This window comes from Oncorhynchus nerka, linkage group LG25 (assembly GCF_034236695.1).
Source record: "Oncorhynchus nerka isolate Pitt River linkage group LG25, Oner_Uvic_2.0, whole genome shotgun sequence".
In the NCBI taxonomy this organism is placed as follows: Eukaryota; Metazoa; Chordata; class Actinopteri; order Salmoniformes; family Salmonidae; genus Oncorhynchus; species Oncorhynchus nerka.
Genome location: NC_088420.1, coordinates 53,144,232 through 53,157,022, shown reverse-complemented (window position 1 = coordinate 53,157,022; position 12,791 = coordinate 53,144,232). Strand labels below are relative to the sequence as shown.

Here is a 12,791-nt window from a genome sequence, read left to right as displayed (position 1 = left end):
GGGAGATCAATTTTCAGTGGAAAGCATTAAAAACACTTAAAACACACACACAGGTACAAGCCAACCACACAGATGAGAGGAGCTGCTGACCCGGTCTGACCCAGTTCTGTGTGATTTATGGTTTATAGTTCCACGGCAGACACCGCTTTGTTCTGGGGGGTCATAAATCTCCTGCACCTCCAAGCAGATCAGCTGTTCATCCAGTCCTTGGCAGACACCCATACGCTTCACTTAGTCCCATTCTGAGCCATTACACTTCTTAGCATACACATACAAACACGAGTCAAAAGTTTGGACACACCTACTCATTCAAGGGTTTTTCTTTATTTTACTATTTTCTACATTGTAGAATAATTGTGAAGAAATACCACATTTTGAATCATGTAGTAACCAAAAGAAAAGTGTTCAACAAATCAATATATATTTGATATACGATTTTTCAAAGTAGCCAACCTCTGCCTTGTTGACAGCTTTGCACACTCGTGGCATTCTCTCAACCAGCTTCATGACGTAGTCACCTGGAATGCATTTCAATTAAGAGGTCTTGTTAAGTGGAATTTGTGGAATTTCTTTCCTTCTTAGTGTTGGAGCCAATCAGTGGTGTTGTGACAAGGTAGGGGTGGGATACAGAAGATAACCCTATTTGGTAAAATACCATGTCCATATTATGGCAAGAACAGCTCAAATAAGCAAAAATAAAAGACAGTGCATCATTACTTTAAGCAATAAAGGTCAGTTAATCCGGATAATTTCAAGAACTTTGAATATTTCTTCAAGTGCAGTCGCAAAAACCATCAAGCGCTATGATGAAACTTGCTCTCATGAGGACAGCCACAGGAAAGGAAGACCCAGAGTTACCTCTGCTGCAGAGGATAAGTCCATTCACCTCAGATTACAGCCCAAATAAATGTTTCACAGAGTTCAAGTAACAGACAAATCTCAACATCAACTGTTCAGAGGAGACTGCGTGAATCAGGCTTTCATGGTCGAATTGCTGCAAAGAAACCACTACTAAAGGACACCAATATAAAGAAAAGACTTGCACGAGCATTGGACATTAAGCTGGTTGAAATCTGTATTTTTGGTCTGATGAGTCCAAATTTAAGATGTTTGATTCCAACCGCCGTGTCGTTGTGCTACACAGAGTAGGTGAACGGGTGATCTCTGCATGTCATGGTTCCCACCGTGAAGCATGGAGGAGGAGGTGTGATGGTGTGGGTGTGCTTTGCTGGTGAAACTGTCTGTGATTTACTTAGAATTCAAGGCACACTTAAGCAGCATGACTAGCGCAGAATTCTGCAGTGATAAGCCATCCCATCTGGTTTGCGCTTAATTGGGCTCTCATTTGATTTTCAAAAGGACAATGACCCAAACATACATCAGACGACCTGGCCTCCACAATCATCCGACCTCAACCCAATTGAGATGGTTTGGGATGAGTTGGACCGCAGACTGAAGGAAAAGCAGCCAACAAGTGTTCAGCATATGTGGGAACTCCTTAAAGACTGTTGGAAAAGCATTCCAGGTGAAGCTGATTGAGAGAATGCCAAGAGTGTGCAAAGCTGTCATCAAGGCAAAGGGTGGCTACTTTGAAGAATCTAAAATATGTTTTGATTTGTTTAAAAGAAAATTGATTGCATATGTTTTTTCATAGTTTTGATGTCTTCACTATTATTCTACAATGTAGAAAATAGTAAAAATAAAGAAAAACCCTTGAATGAGTAGGTTTGTCCGAACTAACGCAACCAATTTTTTTTTGCTAGTTAGCGTTAGGTAGCGCTAGTCTGCTGTACCTGAGCCAAAACTCTGGTATTTTTCTTCTTATATAATGTGTTATTTATTTAACCTTTATTGAAACCTCCATCCCTAACTACAAAATGTTCAGACAAGATAGAACGGCCAAAGGGGGAGGTGTTGCCATCTACTGCAGATATAGCCTGCAGACTTCTGTCCTACTATCCAGGTCTGTACCCAAACAATTTGAACTTCTACTTTTAAAAATCCAACTCTCTAAAAAAAACTTGCTGAAACACTTCAGCGGGCAGGCCTTTCTAATCGACCTGGAAGGATATTGACTTCATCCCATCAGAAGAGGATGCCTGTTTTTTTGTATTTAAATGCCTTCCTCACCATCTTTAATAAGCATGCCCCGTTCAAGAAATGTAGAACCAGGAACAGATATAGCCCTTGGTTCTCTCCAGACCTGACTGCCCTTAACCAACACAAAAACATCCTATGGCGTTCTGCATTAACATCGAATAGATGTTTGGAACATCAAATTTGCAGTATCTAATCACCATTAAGGCTGACCCCGTCAATTGTTTGCTCGATAGACTGATGGTCGACCAAGATTTCTTTAGTCGAGCAGTAGCAAAAAAAACATTTTTTAATTAACAATTCATGGTGTACAAGACACCTGTCTGATTCGAGCCTGTCTGAATGGACTGATCCATTGTGGGGGTCGTGGGGATGGCACAGTCCAAGATGTGCTACTGAAATTGTATATGGTTATATTATATAAGAACAATGGTGCAACACCAATAAAAGTTATATTATATTATAACAAATGCGCTTTCTCCCGTGTTGGAAAGTGGTCGCTGTCCGCGGTTCTGAAACACATCGGTGCGCTGTCGAACTGGCGCCATTTCCTAGACCATGCTGCTATGTGCATAATAGCAAAGTTAACCCGCATATTGGTGTTGAGAACAATGCGGCGGAGTTAGAAGAGAAAACAGCCCTTGCCTTAATTGTCTAAGAAAAGTGAGGAGAGAGAAAACCAACTTATTTATGTCTACTGTATAATCAATAGCCTAACTGTTAAATGTGCCTGGATTGATAAATAAACCATATATCTCTACAGAAATAAGACAGATCCTGGTTCTGTTGCCTGTTTTTGAGTATTTGTTTAATAACCTGCTGATTCCGTGAGCACAAAGCCTCACGTAACCACATTGAATAAACAAATTATGCAGTTTTTAATCTTTGCTGTGCTGTATTAAAGACTTTACACATCTCTGGTATTTTTATTTTTTATTTAGTGTTGTTTACATTGTCCCAAACATTCAGAAAAATTATATTGTTATCGAACAGCACCTGTTTGGTACACATAATATGCACACAGTGCTTTCTCCTTACCTTATTTATTTTGATCTCCAGTATTTTCCACAGTCAGATTTATTTATCTGACTTCCCCGTTACCCGCTGAGCAACCACAAAACATTCCCCCATTTCTCATTTATTTGTCACATCCTCTGCATCCATTTTGCTGTCAGGTGTTTCGGTGTTCAAAGTTTATTATAACCAATTTATTGTTGTGATTATGATATGCTATGCTACAGGTCAGGTCCTATGCATCGCATGCACGTGAACAATACTGTACATTTTTCACAAACAGAGCAAGGGTTGAAAGAATAGGGAATGCTTTTCCTAGACAAATGAGGAATTTCGGGAACATAACTTTTCAGTCAAAAATGGCTGTAATTATGTTGCAGCTTCAGCAACACAGACAGTGCGATCCACACTGTTGATGTTCTATGGTGGTCGCTGCAGAAGGGAGGAGAGACAACAGTCACACAGTCACTCGCTGTTTTTTCTTTTAAACACAGTGCAGCAAGTCTGAGCCAGGCCCGGCACAATCAAATCAATTGCGATCGGACTCCCTCCAGTGTCTTAATCAATTGATCACACAGTTTGCTTAAAGCATCAGACAAGCTCAGTGCATATAGTTGATTTGATTAAAACACACACGTTTTCAATTTTTTTGTCAGGGACAGCCCTAAGCCCTAATACATATAGAATTGTGAGAATAGCAATACATATCATATTGGCACCTTCGTATCGTGATAATATCATATCGTGAGGTCCCTGGCAATTTCCAGCCCTTGCAGGCATGGTAGTTCATCACAATGAGCAGACAGACAATAGTATGCAATAATGCTAAGGAAAACATCATTCATTCCAGCCATTAAAACACGCCAACAGTGCATTCATTGTTTAATTATGAGTAATCTCGACAGCTCCACTCCCAACTGCCCACTGGGCACACACTGGTTGAATCAACGTTATTTCCAAGTCATTTAAATTAAATTATGTTGAACCAAAATGAAATAGACATTGAATTGACTCGTGTGCCCAGTGGGTTATGTATGAGTCACAATAGGAGACTATGGCACTGTGTGCCCCCTGCAGCTGCAATTTTGTACATGAGGCTATAGCTGTGCATGTGGTTTTGGAGTGACATGCACAATTCTGAATTGAACAAATTGCTCTTTAATTTCAATTAATTTCTCGAATTTGAATTAAATTTGAATTGGCCACACCCCACAGTCAGCAGAATTTGAATTGAATTTGAATGAAAGGAAGAAAGAAAGTAGAAATTCAGAGAAATTTAATAAAACTCATGATCCAAAAACAATTACAAATATTTACAGTGGTCTGGAAATATTCTAAGATCATCTTGTGGGTTGTCTATAATAATTCATAATTCCCGTCATGTTTTTAAATATCAGAATACATTTCCTAGAATGCATTAGATCAAACACTGCAGTATGGAAGGAAACAATCTAATCTCATGACAAAGAAAAAAACGGAAATCTACGAGTAATAATTGACCCCAACCCTGCTTAACAGCGTGTCGAATATATGCTTGGGCTGTCTATATCGTATACAGGGGTATTTGAAAATACCAACTGTATGATATTCTTTTTTTTTTTTTTTTTTTACATTTAAAAAAATCTTGCGGGGGGGGTAGTGCCCCTTGTGTGCACATTGGGTAATACCATAAATCTGGATACAGCCCAGCTCTAAATGGTTAGAATGAGACATAGCTTTGTTGTGAGGCTGCCAATGTGGCGGGGTAGGTAGTTACTGTTAGAAAGCCTTGAAATGAAGTGCTGTGTGGCAATACACTGCAAAAGTTGGAACCACATGCAGCGGTCCTGACTGACCCCCCCCTTCCCCCACACACACACTTGAAATTGGTTAATTCAACCAGACCACACATCCTGAGTACACGAGGCGAGACAACTCACTGTCAAGGAGGAGTGCAGCGATGGGAGAGATGGAGGAAGAGAGAGGCAGGTACAAAAATGACAGACAGTGACAGCAAGAATGAGACTGAGAGAGGCAGAAGGGAGAGTGACAGTGAGAGATAGAGAGAAAGATGCACAGAGAGTGGCATAGAAAGACCATGAGATTTGCCTCTAGGTCTACCTCTAACAACAACACAAAACAGCATGCTGAAAAGAGAGATTGTGATCATCCGAAGTTGCTAGTAGCAGAGAGAGCAAATATTATACTCTAGCTTTACATAGCAAACCCTGAAATAGCCCAGCTACAGGCAGCTACACTCACCTGCCTGTTGTACTGCTGTATGTTTAAGAAGTATCTTTCTCTGCTTGTTCTTCTGTCTGTGTCTGTCTGAGAAGCATGAGGGAGATGCTCTGTACTGCATGCTGCCACCAGTTTAAATGATCTCCAAGACTCACACAAGAGAAGATCATTCCCAGTTAGCACATTTGGTTCCTTGGAAGTTGTGGTATCTTATGTTTTAGGTTTCTCATTGGTTCTGGGAAGGAAGCCATAAGTTTCCTGACCAGTAAAATTGAATGTTTTTCAAGCGTTCTGAGAACCGAAATGAAATATTCTGGGAACGTTCATTTTTAGGTTGCAGGGAGGTTCTGAGAACCTTTTACTATGGTCCCCTGAAAGTTTTACTGGGAGGTTTTATTCAAGTTCTGAGAACCAAAATGATAGATTATTTGAAGGTAATTAAATAACTTTCTGAGAATTTTTTCAAAATTGTGTGAATGTTTTCAATGAAATGTTAAGGTTATTTGGAGGTTTTTGGATAACTCCCTTAAAACTTTCACTGGACGTTTCAATAACTTTGGATTAACTGTTTTGAACTCCAAGTACAGATAGGACACATGGAAATTCCTTTGCTTAGGAATTAGTCATGCAAACACATGTATTCTTTTTATTTTGGCCCGGCAACAGAGAGATTTGAATCTATGATCTTCTGTTGGAATTAGTCCACTGCACCACCAGGATGGAGCTAACTTGCCATGTTTTTTTAAACTCATGCAAAGCTGTTCAGTTTAGTCTATTCAAACAGACCCCATTTCAAAGGAAGCATGCACTCATTAAGATCAGGTGTGGCCAATTAGTGAGCGTGGCCAACACACCTGAACACACTTAACAAGATAGAAGATAAAAGAGTTTTGTTGACGCTGAGAACAGAATGTATGTTTTTTTTTAACATTCTTAGAAAGTTCTTTGAACATTACTAATGTTTTCTTGTGGTTTTTATGGAACATTTTCATAATGATAAGAACATTACATTAAATAGAACAATGAGGAAACCTGTAGGAAACGTTATGCTGAAGTACTGAAATTCCTACAAAAGAATGTTGTTTCTTAACTATTTGAGAACATTCCCAATGTCAAACCAGTTGGAGAACATTCCTAGAACATTACCAAAAAATGTATTAAATGTAACCATGTTGAAACTTTATGGAAATGTTATTTTAAAGTAATGAAATACCAATAAAATAGCGTTATTTTGTCATGTTCTTTAAATGTGCTGAGAATGTTCCAAAGCCAAACCAACTATCCTGCACCATTTCCAGAAGGTTGTGGGAAGGCTGTATACAAAATAACCATAGGACAACCACACACACTCACCAAGCTCTACGAAATATTTGGTTCTCAGAACGTTATGTGGTATCTAGGTTGTCTCAAAAAACTGCTGTAAACAATGGCAATCGGTAGCCGTGTTCTCTCTTTCTCCCTCTCTCTCGCAATCCCCTCCCTATCTCACAGCCCAACTCCTCACCAAAGTGTCACTAACTGTTTCTGCCCTCCCTGCCACTCATTGACTTGCCTCTCATTTCTCCCTCCACACTCCATATTTTTTTAACAAGCTTCTCTCCTTACAGTACCCCCTACGCCATCAACGATGCCAGTAGAACAAATAACAACACATCCGTGACTCACAGCACATTACATTATAACGATGGTAAAAGAGCACAAGCTTCAGAACAACTTTCCCTCATGACAATAGCACTCAGATTAATGCAGAAATGCCTCCAGTGTTCAACAAGACACTTCTATGGTGATAGAGACTCATTTTTAACAGAAAATAATGAGAACATTTGGCCACCATTTTACTATTTCAACTCCTGATATTTTCCAAATATTCTTCCTCATCTAGTGCACAGCTCCAGCTGATGCAGATTACTTTTCTCACTCAAGCTAAATTCTCTTGTGACAGAATTATGCAGTCATAAAAATAAGACTGAATAAACTACAGCGGTCTTTACCATAAGCATGAGCCACATGATGTGTAAGATCTCTGGAGGACATGATGAAAACTAGGGAATTGTGGGTGAAAGTGGTCAAAAGTCAACTTTTCAAGATGTAAAATGATCCATTGAGCATACCAATGATGTTGGACAGCAATTTTTGTTTTATTGAAAATATATTCAGAATCTCAGACTGCCTGATGAAAAGTAAAGAAGATCAGAAGAACAGAGAAAAAATCCACGTGCCTCTCAATTCCCTCGCAGACTTCGTCCTAATTCCCCAGTGCCAGCAGTTTGACAACTATGAGCCCTCCTGTCACATTTACAGTGGATAACAAAACGGACATCTAATTATCATTCTCCCTATTGGAATGTCTTGGACTAGCACACTGTTAATTGCCTGTCAGACGATATCAACAAACACCCTTTTGATGTCAAAAAGCAGAAAAAAAGGAACTTTATGAGGCCATAAACACTTGCACCCTTTATGGGATGTCTCCAACACTATAGCATCTCCCAGAAAATTACTTCCATCTGTTTTATGGGAACAAAAGAAATGCCAGTTGACTCACACCTTGTCACACCTTGTGGTAGAACACGAGGCCAACAAGTTTGAAAAGAAGGTCTTCAATTGAAAGGTTCATTCAAAAGGATAATATTTCAAAGAAAATGCAATGTGCAGCAGTAAATATACATTGGAATAAAATTGCTACCTTAATGAAAAGTCGATTTGATGAAAAAGTGTGTGTGTGGGGGGGGGGGGGGGGCTATTCAAAATCTTGCATCTAGGGATACAGCTTCGGGAAGCTTAGCCACACCGCCACTCAAGACTCAAATCTCAAATCTTGAGTAAACACTGGAAGCGAGACAGACAAAATCATGGGCGGCAATACGAAGGGGGCCTACATTCAGCCGTTTCTTTTTAGATTCCTCCCTCTTTTACAAACATGAAATTCAAGCCCTGCATCAGCATGATGCTCAGTGAACTAGCTAAGCATTTGACAGCCACCCAGCACCATCAGAGCAGCATCTCTGATCCCACCAAGATGGGAGCTGGATCCATGCCTCAAGTACTACGAGTCTTCGGCTGCGATCCCAAATGGCACCCTAAACCCTATATAAAGTGCACTACGTTTGAGAGTTCTGGTCAAAAGAAGCGCACTAAATAATGAATATGGTGCCATTTGGGATGTAGACTTGCTTTCTGCTGCTCATCTTGGCATCGGTGCTTCACTTAATGTAGCTATCCCCCTTAACATGGCAGAGTCCACACAGACACAGTCCATTCTTTCATACAGTCAGTCTGTCATCAGCTGGCTCTAAGGCCTCTTTACACAGACTGTGTGTCCCAAATGAAACCATATTCCCTATATGCTGCACTACCTTTGAATAGAAGCAGTGCACTATATAGGGAAATGGTGCCATTTGGGACACTTTCAGCAGTTGCTGGCTACACAGAAACAAGAGGTGCAACCAGAAACACACTTTCACTGTCACAGACAGTCGTCAGTTGCCATTGATTATGCCTCACAGTCTCACATCCTTACTGTCACAGTAAGCTTGATGGTGTCCACAAAACACTGCAAGCAAGGCTGATTAGATATTAATTGGCCCCACTGACCTTATCCCCCTGAGATAATCACAGTGCCATGCCATTGGAAAGATACATTATTACGGAACTTCTCTGGACAATTATTTATGGCATTTGTCTAACCTTTCACGGAAAGATACTGAATAACTGGTGCTCCACCCAGTTCAGCTAGATGGCTGCTTTGATTACTCACAAGCTGGCTAATGTCTGTGGACACTGGGACAGTCAACAATTAGAATATGTAGAACAAAATGTCAGTCTTGATTTTTGTTTGGAAACACAAATGTCTTCATAAAATATGCTAATATAAAAAGAGGAGAAACTGCAACTTTTAGTGTTAAATTAACTATATATTTTTATATGAAATGTGTTGCAACATTTCTGTGAATAGCTTTGATTTGACATGAAATGTGAGAAGCTCTGTTGATTGAAATTGTGATGAGGCATCATGTTCATCATTGCCTGACGCTACACCTAACTGAACAGTTTATGTGGGAGCTTAATAATCAATCACAGGCTAGGAGACAGCACTAAGAGACAACTCTTCTAGAAAACGTGTAATACTGCTGTATTGGATGTTTTCAATGATCTCTTATTGATTTCTGTAATATATAAAGAATAAAACAATTATTTCATTTACCTTACAGTATGTCTAAGTAACAAAGTTTTATCATGATACACTACTCACAGTGACCCCTAATAATGAGCCCCATGCATTCTCCAGCCAACAGAAACCAGAGCTGCTTCTGCTCTATGGTCAGTAGCTGTAATAAGTAGCTGTTTGGCCACAGGCCCTGAAGCCCAGCCTGGTCTCATAGACTAGAGGTAACATAGAAAACGTTAATTTGGGAAACTCGAATTGGTATGATATGTTACATTTGGTATGGTTACATAAGACAGACGGTTACTTAACCCTTTTAGCTAACCCTTCCCTAACCCTGACCTTAACCTTTTTAGCTAACACTTCTCCTAACCCTAACCCTGACCTTAACCCTTTAACCTAACTCCTAAACTTAACCACAACCCCTAACCCAAACCCCTAGCCTAACTAACGTTAGACAGCTAGCTAACGTTAGCCACCTAACTAGAATTCATAACATATCATACATTTTGCCAATTCGTAACATATAATACGAAATGGATGATGGACATCCACAAATTAATACATACCATACACTACATGACCAAAAATATATGGACACCTGCTCATTGGACATCTCATTAAAAAATCATGGGTATTAATATGGAGTTTGTCCCCCCTTTGCTGCTATAACAGCCTCCACTCTTCTAGAAAGGCTTTCCGCTAGATGTTGGAACATTGCTGCGGGGACTGGCTTCCAGTCAGGAACAAGAGCATTAGTGAGGTCACACACTGATGTTGGGCAATTAGGCCTGGCTCGCAGTCGGTGTTCCAATTCATCCGAAAGGTGTTCGATGGAGTTGAGGTCAGGGCTCTGTGCAGGCCAGTCCAGTTCTTCCACACCGATCTCGACAAACCATTTCTGAATGGACCTCGCTTTGTGCACAGGGGCATTGTCATGCTGAAACAGGAAAGGGCCTTCCCCAATCTGTTGCCACAAAGTTGGAAGCACAGAATCATCTATAATGTCATTGCATGCTGTAGCTTTAATATTTCCCTTCACTGGAACTAAGGGGCCTTGTCTGAACCATGAAAAACAGCCCCAGACCATTACTCCTCCTCCACCAAAACTTTACAGGTGGCACTATGCATTGGGGAAGGTAGCATTCTCCTGGCATCCGTCAAACCCTGAATTGTCCGTAGGACTGCCAGATGGTGACATTGTGCTTGGTGATCTTAGGCTTGTGTGCAGCTGCTCGGCCATGGAAACTCATTTCATTAATCTCTCGATGAACAGTTATTGTGTTGATGTTGCTTCCAGTGGCAGTTTGGAACTCAGTAGTGAGAGTTGCAACCGGGATAATCGGCTCTTGTTCTGTGAGCTCGTGTGGCCTACCATTTCGAGGTTGAGCCGTTGTTGCTCATATAGGTTTCCTCTTCACAACAACAGTAGGGCAGAAATTTGACAAACTGACTTGTTGGAAAGGTGGTATCCTATGACGATGCCACATTGAATGTCCCTGAGCTCTTCAGTAAGGCCATTCTACTGCCAATGTTTGTCTATGGAGATTGCATGGCTGTGTGCTCAATTTTATACACCTATCAGCAACGGGTGTGGCTGAAAAAGCCAGATCCCCTCATTTGAAGGCATGTCCACATACTTTTGTATATATAGCGTATCGTACTAAATGGATTGTCTTGGATTTACGACCAGAATAATACAAAATGCACTGAGACCAGGTTGTGGACCCATGGAGCTGTCATGCTCACCCCAGGACAGGAGCTGTTCTACAAGATTAGGAAAACCTATGACAGTTTATAAACTATTATGCTTACTACAATGATGAATATATTTTGTTTTTCAGTTACCATTGTGCTCCCTGTAATTTCCTCTCATAGTTTCTCAAAACAGTTTACCTGACATCTGTCAACGCAGTACTTTGATGTAACATTGTTACAGGTTGCTTCTTCTAATGAAACGGCATAGTAGAAGTATACAGTAGGCTAGTATGTATTCACAAACGTTTAAATGTACAATGCCATTTGAATTCATGTTGAAGTTGAATTTACAGTAGTTTAAGTTTTCTATGAAAGGACAAACCAGGGATATGAAGTAAACCAAGTTTGTAGCTCTATTTGTGTGTACATTGTGTGTAGACAATTGGATCAAGGTAGCTTATTACATTATTTCTTAGAATGAATTAGGCTATACAGTTAGGATCCACAACGTGGGAACATATGGCTAAATCCGGGAAAATAATGCAGCAATTACTGTAGGCTATAGTAAACATGTAGAGGTTACTCACCTCATAACATAATATAGCCAGTCGTAGTTTTACCCCACGGTTGTCATGCTTTACTTTTCTGCAAACCCAGGTATGAAAACAGTCGACTGCTCTAGTTAGCTACTAACGTTATACATACTGTTACAGTCTTCTTCAGCTCAGAGATAGCGACGAAGAACCGGAAACCGCGTGAATTCATTGCTGCCGTAGGCTAGGTGCGCCGAAGTGTTCCCAGTGTCCAAATATTCTCTATCCCTCAAGAGGAATTCGAGAATTATACAAGGTCTGAAACCCAAATAGTCTGCTACACTAGCACCACTACAATACACTGCTGCGTATTATCTAGCTCTCCTCCCTTCGACTGCGAATAAACTGAAGGCGGCGTGTGGACTATAGTGACGCTTCGCGCGCTCAGACAGGAGCATGTCGTAATACGATCTCATCCTTTGTAACAGTTTCTACCTTTGCGATTATTTTTTTTTGACAAACTCTAAATTATTGTTTTGCACCACTTCCAGCTACATCTGGTTTCATTGGTAAACTAGCAGTAGGATGCAGGGTGCTATGTTGCTCGAATAAATGTATCAACACTTGCAACTGGATACAAGTAGAGTGTAAAGTACTTAAGTAAAAATACTTTAAACTACTCAAGTCGTTTTTTCTTTTCTTCCTCAGACACCCAAAAGTACTTGTTACAGTTTGACAGGAAAATGGTCTAATGTGCGCACTTATCAAGAGAACATCCCTGGTCATCCCTACTGCCTCTGATCTGGTGGACTCACTAAACACAAATGCTTGGTTTGTAAATTAATATCAAAGTGTTGTAGTGTGCCCCTGGCTATCCATAAATACATTTTTAAAAGTTGTGCTGTCTGGTTTGTATAATATAAGGAATTTGAAAATAGTAATACTTTTAGCAATTCCATTTACGCTTGATATTGAAGTATATTTAAAACCAAATGCTTTTAGATTTTTACTCAATAAGTATTTTACTGGGTGACTCACTTTTACTTGAGTCATTTTCCATTAAG

General features: G+C 40.1%; 1 protein-coding gene across 1 annotated transcript in view; it reads right to left on the bottom strand.

Annotated features, from left to right (window-relative positions):
* Nucleotides 1-12,111, bottom strand: part of LOC115109671 (alpha-1,3-mannosyl-glycoprotein 4-beta-N-acetylglucosaminyltransferase C-like) — a 204,944-nt gene extending 192,833 nt beyond the window's left edge. Inside the window, exon 1 of the mRNA XM_029634876.2 lies at nucleotides 11,782-12,111. The gene's annotated coding sequence lies outside the window, so the exon portion shown is untranslated. The remainder of the gene's footprint in view (nucleotides 1-11,781) is intronic.
* Between the last annotated feature and the right edge of the window lie 680 nt (nucleotides 12,112-12,791).